The sequence below is a fragment of the Pteropus alecto genome, unplaced genomic scaffold, assembly GCF_000325575.1.
Source record: "Pteropus alecto unplaced genomic scaffold, ASM32557v1 scaffold40, whole genome shotgun sequence".
Taxonomy (NCBI): domain Eukaryota; kingdom Metazoa; phylum Chordata; class Mammalia; order Chiroptera; family Pteropodidae; genus Pteropus; species Pteropus alecto.
The window spans coordinates 17,569,085-17,577,571 of NW_006431919.1; the positions used below are offsets into that span (position 1 = coordinate 17,569,085).

General features: G+C 50.3%; 1 pseudogene; it reads left to right on the forward strand.

The window, feature by feature from the left end:
• Positions 1–2,920: 2,920 nt before the first annotated feature.
• LOC112475347 lies at positions 2,921–3,039 on the forward strand (annotated as a pseudogene).
• Positions 3,040–8,487: the final 5,448 nt, after the last annotated feature.

Sequence of the window (8,487 nt, forward strand, 5' to 3'; positions counted from 1 at the left end):
AGCTTTTAAAAGGCTCGCGTACAAACGGATGAGATGTCCTCTAAGGGCCTTCCAGGCCCAGAGTGGATGGATTTTTTTGCAAAATCATAATGGGCTAGCAGTTTAAGCTGTATATTACAAATGTCTCCCTGGCACAGAGATTGAGTTCCCTGTGTGTAATCCCTGCCCTCATTAGGCTCCTAATGCCTGCACCCCAGGGTATGCGATACCTCTCAGCCTGGGCTGCGGGCCGTGCCCCAGGATTTATGTGTGGCTTCTGCGTTTCCTCACACAAACCCTGCCCTTCGGCTCCCTCCGGCTTTCCTAATAAGTCATCTTCCTCGCCCTTGATACTTTCTCTTGCTTTTCCCTGGACTGCCTCCAGCTGGCCTTTGTTTATGCAGCGGGCACCTGCCCGTTGGGAGAGTCCAGGGGCTCCACATGAGAGGGGCCTCAACTCCAGGGGGACGTTTGAGCTGACCTTAGAGCTTTGGCTCTTGAAAGCTTTGGGAGACATCAGAATCCCCTGGAAAATATATTAAAAACGCAGTTTCCGGGCCTCAGATCTTCTGATCCAGAGGCCGCCAAGGGGTCCAGGAACCTGAACATTTAAAGAACCCATCACGGGCTTCTGGAGGAGCAGAGATAGGGGTCTGGGGTTAGATCACACTCTACAGCTGGAGTCCACCCCTGCTTTGACTCACATCACCCATTTACTCATTCATCTAGCCAGCTAGCAAATCCTTCTTTGGGAGCTTTCGACTTCACGTCTGATGGAATGAGGCATTGGAGGCAGCAGGTTAAAGAGGAGATGACCCAGGCTTTGGAACGACAGACACGCTGCTCAGTAACTTAGGGACCTCACATAAGTTGCTTAACTTCTCTGAGCTGTGCTTTGCTCGACTGTAAGATGGTTATAACAATAGTATGTGTTGCTCCGGGTTATTGGGAAGATCAAACAGGGTCACGGATGTGAAGCTCTCAGCCGGTGCCCGGCACACAGTGGTTCTCTGTAAACAGTGATGAATTCGTCTTAGACAGAACTTGCTTTTGATATTTAGTTTCCTCTTTAATCACCCAAGTCATTTCACTGCAAGAAAAACATATTTCTATACTTTGATTTTTGTATTTCTTTTCAGATCAAGGACCCTTTTTCCTAGTACACCCTGAGTGTGTGTGATTAGTCCTTCTCAAAACAGGTTCATGGCCATATCTGCTCTTGGATGGTGGCTGAGAGCTCAGGCTCTGGCACCAGATGGGTTTGAATCCTATTTCCAGCTGTGCGACCATAGGCAAGCCACTTTACCTCTCTGAGCCTAAAGACTGTATCTACGTCATAGTATTATTGAGACGTGAAATAAAATTAGATCTACAGTGCTTATCTAGGCACATATTAAGCAGTCATGAAATATTAGCTACCATTTAGTCATTCACTGAATAGATATTTATTGAGTGCCTACAATGTGTCACTTCTTGGATCACACATTGGGGATATAGCAGTGAGGTCTAACAATAAGTGAATAAATAAATAGATAAATAAACACATCGGGTGGCATTAAATACCATGGGGACAAATAAAGCAGAGGAAGGAATTGAGTATGAGAGGGGTGATGGTGGGGGGTGCTAGTCTCACTAAGATGCTTCAGGAAGTCTTCATTGGAGATATATTCGAGCAGAGACTTGAAGGAGAGAAGCAAGCTCATCTACCTGGAAGGGCATCGCCAGCAGAGGGAACAGCAAATGCAGAGGTCCTGAGGTTCTTGCAGTGTTTGAGAACAACTAAGGCAGCCAGTGTGGCTGGGATACAGTGAGTGATGAAGAGAGAACAGGAAGAGGAATAAACGGGGTGGCGTAAAGGTGGGGGTACAGTTAAACCTTGCCATAATGCTGTGAGTGGGATCCAAGGTATTTAATTGCATAAAATACTAGATTTTGTTATTGAAAGTCAATTAAATGTTAAAAGAGGCTGAGCTGAGGGAGGGAACCAGTGACCGAAGGGGCGGGTCTTGGTGGCGCTTTACTGCACTTTGTGTTCTGGGCGAGAGCACGTGGAAGTAGGGAGGACACTCTGAACGTTACATTCAGGTGAGCTCTAAAGGTCGCCGGGCCAAGGCGAAAGTGGTGACAAGAACTGGATTGTGGTTCCATTTTGACAGTAGGTCTTCTTCCGTTATGGGCTCTTCTTCCCAGTGCTTCAGCCTCCCTCCTATTGCTGGTGCTTCCCTTTGGGAATCCCAGAGCCGAGGACGTCCTTCGGCCACCACTGCCACCCTGGACCAGGGCTGTCTCCCCAAGAAGTTCAGCTTTCCCTGATCTTATATTCACCAAGGGGTTCATGACAGTATTGCCTAAGAGCACATAGGATGAAGACACCCCAGGAGTTAACTGAGGCACTGAGGCCCTGTCTCCACTCAAGTCACATGTTTAGCTTAATCTCTGACTTCTCTCTCTTGACCTCTCCTCCAACCAAGTAGATAAATGGCCTCACTCCATTCGGCGCTCGGCTCGGGTCACCATAAATCAGCTGGCTGCATGCGCATGCACGCCCACCCTCCCCCAGCTGAGATGAACCTTCCCAGGATAAACTACCCGTATTTATCTCAGCCTGTCCTGTGTGTCCTAGAAATAGGAATGATCAGGGGTCGGGGCATATTTTCAGGGTCATGGTCTGCTCTTCTCATCCCCCAGAGTTTAACGGGCCTAAGCCAAGCCAGGGTTAAGGTGACACGCCAAGCTGACACCGGCTAGTCAAAAATCCTCCGAGGACTCCTGAGCACCTTTATCCCCGTCTCAAAGGCATGCCCCTCTTCCTCCAAGTAAGGATGCCGACCATGTGTCAGGACACGCACAAGGATGGAGATGGGACTGAAGCCCCTTCTGCCTTAGCAGAGCTTGCAGGCCAGTGGGGAGGGCTGACAATTTATTAAAGTAATGACAAGGAGTCTGCGGCCATGCTACCCTGAACAAGCCCAATCCCATCTTATCTTGGAAGCTAAGCAGGGTTGGGCCTGGTTAGTACTTGGATGGGAGACCACCTAGGAAGACCAGGTGCTGTAGGCGTAAAAAATAAAAAAAATAAGGGATTGTAAGCTGACAAGGTCCTTATAATTTGTGAGGTCAACCAAGGGTTGCCTCCCCTAAAAAATGAATGAATGAATGAATGAATGAATGAATAAATAAATAGAGTGATGACAAGGAGATCTCATGTTTCCCTGAATACTCACTAAGTGCTAGAACTATTCCAAGTTCACAGTTAGCACTGACACATGTAAACTTCAGAGCAGCCCAACAAAGTAGGGGCGTGTTCCTGTCTGTCACGTGCATTGACCCCAGACAGCCCTAGGACGGCCGTAGGGACAGATCCGGGTACGATCCTGCAGCCTGCGGTCCAGCGGCTTCTCAGAAAGAAAATGCTCAATTGAGCCTGGCTGGTTGGGGTAAAGAGGCACTTGGCAGGTGGAAAGCTATTCCAGACAGAAGGACCCACGTGGGCCAAGAAAGGCACATGTGCTCCTATTGACTACTCTCAACCACCTAAGGTCCTATTGTTCCCATTCCCAGAGATCAGGGAGGTCGGTGAGTTACCCAAGGATGCACAGGAATCTCTGTTCAGAATCCCCACATCTGGTCGATATCCACCAGGTCCTCTTCCTCCCAGATAATACACGTCACAGCTTCACTTCTCAGAGGGCCTCTTTGAGCGCTGGTTCTGGTCTCAGATGTTGGGAAGTTTGGCCCAGAAGGTGCAGGGTTCTGGAGGCCGCACTAAGAAGTTGGGACGAGTTGTAAGCGAGGCATGTAGGGGCAGATTCTAGAAAACTCTCTCTGGAGGCCATGGCCCCAGTAGCCCTCGCCCCATGCAGGAAACCGACTCTCCCAGACCACAGCCCCACGCCCCGCTATGCTCACATGCAGGATCCACCCCCGGCCTCTGAATGGGGCAGGATGTGACTCCAGGGCCCCCAGACACCCTCTCCCCAACGCCATCCTCCCTGTGGCCAGAAATCCCCCACATCCTTTCTTTCTTCCTCAAGGGCCTCCCTCAGGAGGGATGTTTGCGTGAGAGAACTCTGCTGTTTTAGGAGGTGTCAGGCCAGCTTTGGAGCCTGGCCCAGCCGGGTCACCCTTCTGCACTGGGAAAGGTGGGGGTGTCTGAAAACAGGGGGTGGAGGGTTGAGGAGAGGGAGCTTAGAGATGGTCGAGATGAGGCGAACTAAGGGTGGGATTCTTTCTTTAATGGAGGATCGTAAGCCCCAGGGGCTTGAGTGGGTGGGTAAGAGGGAATCAGGTCACTCAAGAGTCCTGCCCCAGCCTCCATGCATTTCTCAGAACCTCAGTTTCCCTACCTGTAACTTGGGCGTGGCCGGAGGAGAACACGAAGCAGAATATGGGAAGGACCAAGCAGTGTGCCTGGAGCACAGGGAGGGCTGTTATCAGTGTGAGCCCCAGGATGCTGATAACCCCCTGGATTCCTTCTGTGGCAGGAGACCTCGCATGGTGGGGCCAGTGTGGACGAAGGCGGCCAGGCTGTGCCCGGCCTCATGGGCTGTTTTCCCTCTGTGGGTATCTGTGGCTGTGTGTGTGTGTTGGGGGGGTGGGGGAGGCTGAGCTCAGCTCTTGGCTGGAGACGTCTTGGCATTTGATGTGACACCGCTGTTGTTTTTGGCTCTGTATCCAAGACTCCTACGCAGCTAATCACTCGTCGTCTTGGAAGACTGGCCCAGGAGCCTGAGAAAGGAGGGAGGGAAGGGCCGGCTGCTGTTTCTCTCCCTGTTAGGGAGGCAGCAGCGATGGAGTGGATGGGTTAATTCTTTCTCCTGCTCTCAGCTTTATTGGGCAACAATCTACACACAATAAAATGCACGAGTTTTAAGAGCGCAGTTCAATTTGTTTGCGTAAACCCCCCATAAATCCATAAAACCACCAACCCAGTCCAGATACAGAAGGCTTCCTTTTCTGGGTAGAGTTGCCCTCACCCCCATCTGTCAATACCCCCAGCTCTGCGGGAGGAAACCACTATCCCCGCTCTGTCACTACTTGCTAGTTTCGCCTTTTGTAAAATTTCACAGAAATGGCGTCCTCCAGTACGGACTCTTTTGCATCCGGCTACTTTCCTACCTGATGTTTCTGAGGTTTGCCTACCTTGTTGCATGGGTCAGTGGTCCATTCCGTCTTATTGCTGAGTTGTATTCCGTTACGTGTCTATAACACAACCTATTGATCTTCTGGTGACACACTTTAGGTTGTGGGGCTCTTATGCACAGAGTTCCTGTGACGGGTCTCATACACATCTTCCGGTGAGCATGCTTCCATTTCTCTCGAGCAAAGAACCGGGAGGGGGAGATGCTGGGTCACATGGTAAGCGTGCGTTTAGTTTTGTACAGAAACTTCCAGATCTTTGCCCGCAGTGGTTGCACCCTTTACATTCCCATCAGCTACGTCTAAGCCTTCTAGTTGTTCCACTTTCTCGTCAACACCTGATGTCGGCAATCTCTAAACTTTAGCCATTCGGGTAGTAGGTAGTGGTATCTTATCGTGGTTTCAAATTGGTATTTCTCTGGTGATGAATAACGTGGAGCATCTTTTCACAGGTTTACATCTTTCATAGGATTTTGAAAATGCAGTGTGGGAAGTCCTGAACCAGGCCATGACCTTCTCATGAGGAGATCTCGGAAACTGGTTGGTGGGGAGAGATTAGAGCGCCCCGTGCCATAATCCCTACAGCTACTAATCTAACTTTTTAAACTTGAATTGCTCATGACACGAGTAATATCTAGATAATGAAATCCACGTGATAAGAATATTAAAACACTTCGTGTAAGATTTGAGACCCCCCTCGACTGCACCCAGAGCTCCCTTCCCGACCCCCTTGTCTCTCCTCAGAGGTCTGTCTTTGTGTTTGCAGATGTGTTCTCATAGAAAATAGCCAGTATTTATTTTTTATGTGTTCTTACATAAATGATATAATACCCTGCAAATCACTCTTCAGCTTGCTTTTTCCAGTCGTAAAACTGCCTTAGAGACCCTGCGATGTCACTACACGTGCATCTGCCCTGTTCTTTTTCGTTGCTCAGGATTGCACTGCAAGGATGACTCACAGTTTATGAACAGATACCCTCATTGCTGGATATTTCGGTTTGCGGGCGGCGTTCTGCTATTACAAACGATGGTGTGGTGAACGTCTTTGTCCTTGCCTCTTTTGTGGCTGTGTGTGTGCTTCTGAAGGCAGATTCCAAGGAGTGGGACTATCCAGTCGTTGTATCAGCTATCCATTGCTATAGCAATGCTGTGTAACAAACAGCCCGAAACTTAATGGCTTAACGTGACAATCATTTATTCTCTCTCACCAGTCAATAGGGCGGTTGGGCTGTCCTGCTGATCTGGTCCCAGCTCAGCTGATTGCGGCTGTGCTGACTGATGTGTGTCTAAGGTTGGCTGGCAGGTAGTTCCTTTGAAGTTTGTTTTGGGCTACTGCTGCCAGGGACAGGGCCTGGGAGGGGCCATGTCACCCCCAAGAGATAAGCTGGATCACTTTCTTAATCTATCGCCTGAGTGAAAACATCATCTGTCACAAGGCCAGGTGGACCATGATGAGCCGGGCCCGAGGATGGCATCACCTAGATACACGTGCAGCACAAACACACGTCTTAGACAAACATGTGCTTGTCTGTTCAGGTTCCAACACTGACCGAACACCTGCTACATGCCAGGGCCTTTTGCTGTGTTGTTTAGTTCGATATGTTCCATGGAAGCCGGGAATCAATTTGGCAGCGGGAGACACTATTTGTTTTTTTCATTCCAACCAGCTCCCAGGCAGCTTCATACATGTTCCCTCATCCAATTCTTCCTCATCCTCTGAGGTGAGGATTTTTATCTCCACTGTACAGACGAGGATACCGAAGCTCAGAGGGTTGGACTGACTTGTCCAGAGTCACACGGAGCTGGGATTCAAACCCAGATTTGTGATCTTGTCCTTCTCCGTCTGTCTTTGCTACCTGGGTGGGTAATAATCATGAATATAGTAATAACAATAATAATGATCGACCCAGGCTGAAGAGACAGCATCTCTCCCTAAGTGAGAAAACCCAAACAGCTGACAGACAAGGTCTGTCCTTCGCAGAGAAGCTGGTGTGTGGGTTTGCTCGGGCTGCGTGACAAAATGCCACTAACTGAGTGGTTTCAATGACAGAAATGTATTGTCTCACCGCTCTGGAGGCTGGAAGTCTGAGATCCAGGTGTCACCAGGGCTGGTTCCTTGTGAGGGTGACTCTGGTCCAAGCCTCTCTTCTCGCGTCTGGTGGGTTGCCACGATCTTTGGTGTTCCTCGGCTTGTAGAATCATCACCCTGACTCTGCCTTCATCTTCACGCGGACTTCTCCGTGTGTGTGTGTGTGTGTGTGTCTTCCCTCTGTAAGTGTCTGCATTTAAATTTTCCCTTTTTATAAGGACATGTGTGACATGGGTTAGGCCTGCCCTCATGACCTCACCTTAACCTGACCATCTGCAAAGAGCTTTCTCCACAAAAGGTCACATTTTGAGGTGATGGAGGTTAGGGCCCCAACGTGTGAATTTCGGAGGGGACACCATTCAGCGCCTAACACCCGGGGAGGGAAGGAATCAGGCTGGTCTCTATCATCTGCTATCCGCAGGGACCCTAGGCCAGTCTGGGCACCTTTGTGCAGCACCGTCACCCAGAGGTCCCCTTAACCATAGTGAAGTGGAAGGACAGGCCCTCGGGGAGGTCAGATGAGCTGCCCATCACACAAGCTCAGTGTGATGCGCAGGCCGGCAGAGCTGGGCAGGGACCTCATCACTTACCAGCCTCTCTGTGAACCTCCGGCTTCGCATCTTTGGAAGGGTATAGAAAGGGGTGGCCAAGGAAAAAGCCACCAAATTCTCCTCAGGAGCACCTGAAAGGCGAGGCCCGGACATCGATCAGGTCCGTCTGGTACAGGGCCTGGCCGGTGAGCGTGAGGAGCTCTGGCCTTCGAGTCCCGGTTCTGCCTCTTCATCGCTGTGCGGCTTGGGGCAAGTTGCTTAACCTCTCTGAACCTCAGTTTCGTGACTGATAAAATGGAGGTGAGATGTGTACCTACTTTCTAATGCTATAAGAATTCACTGAGAGAATGTGAGAGAGGGCTCAATGCAGAGCTGGGCACGCAGTAGCCACTCAAGAAATGCTGGCTCTTCTCACACTTGATTCTTCGATCGGCTGGATGGGTGAAGGGGGGAAAACGTAGGTGCCCTGAGTTTCTTGATTTCCTGGGTGCTCCCTCCTTTGAGAACTCACGGACTCTGCCTCTGGCACTGGATTCAAATATCAGCCCCATCACCAGCCTAGGATCCTGAGCAATGGGGAGAAGGAGAGGCCGCCCCCAGAGTTGGTGCAAGACTAAGATGACGTGATCGCATCTAACGAGCTCCACCCGGGCGCTGGCACCCAAGAAAGGCTGGTCCTCTCTCGGCGACTGAAGAGGCGGGCGTTTGGGTGACAGCAGCCTCCACTTG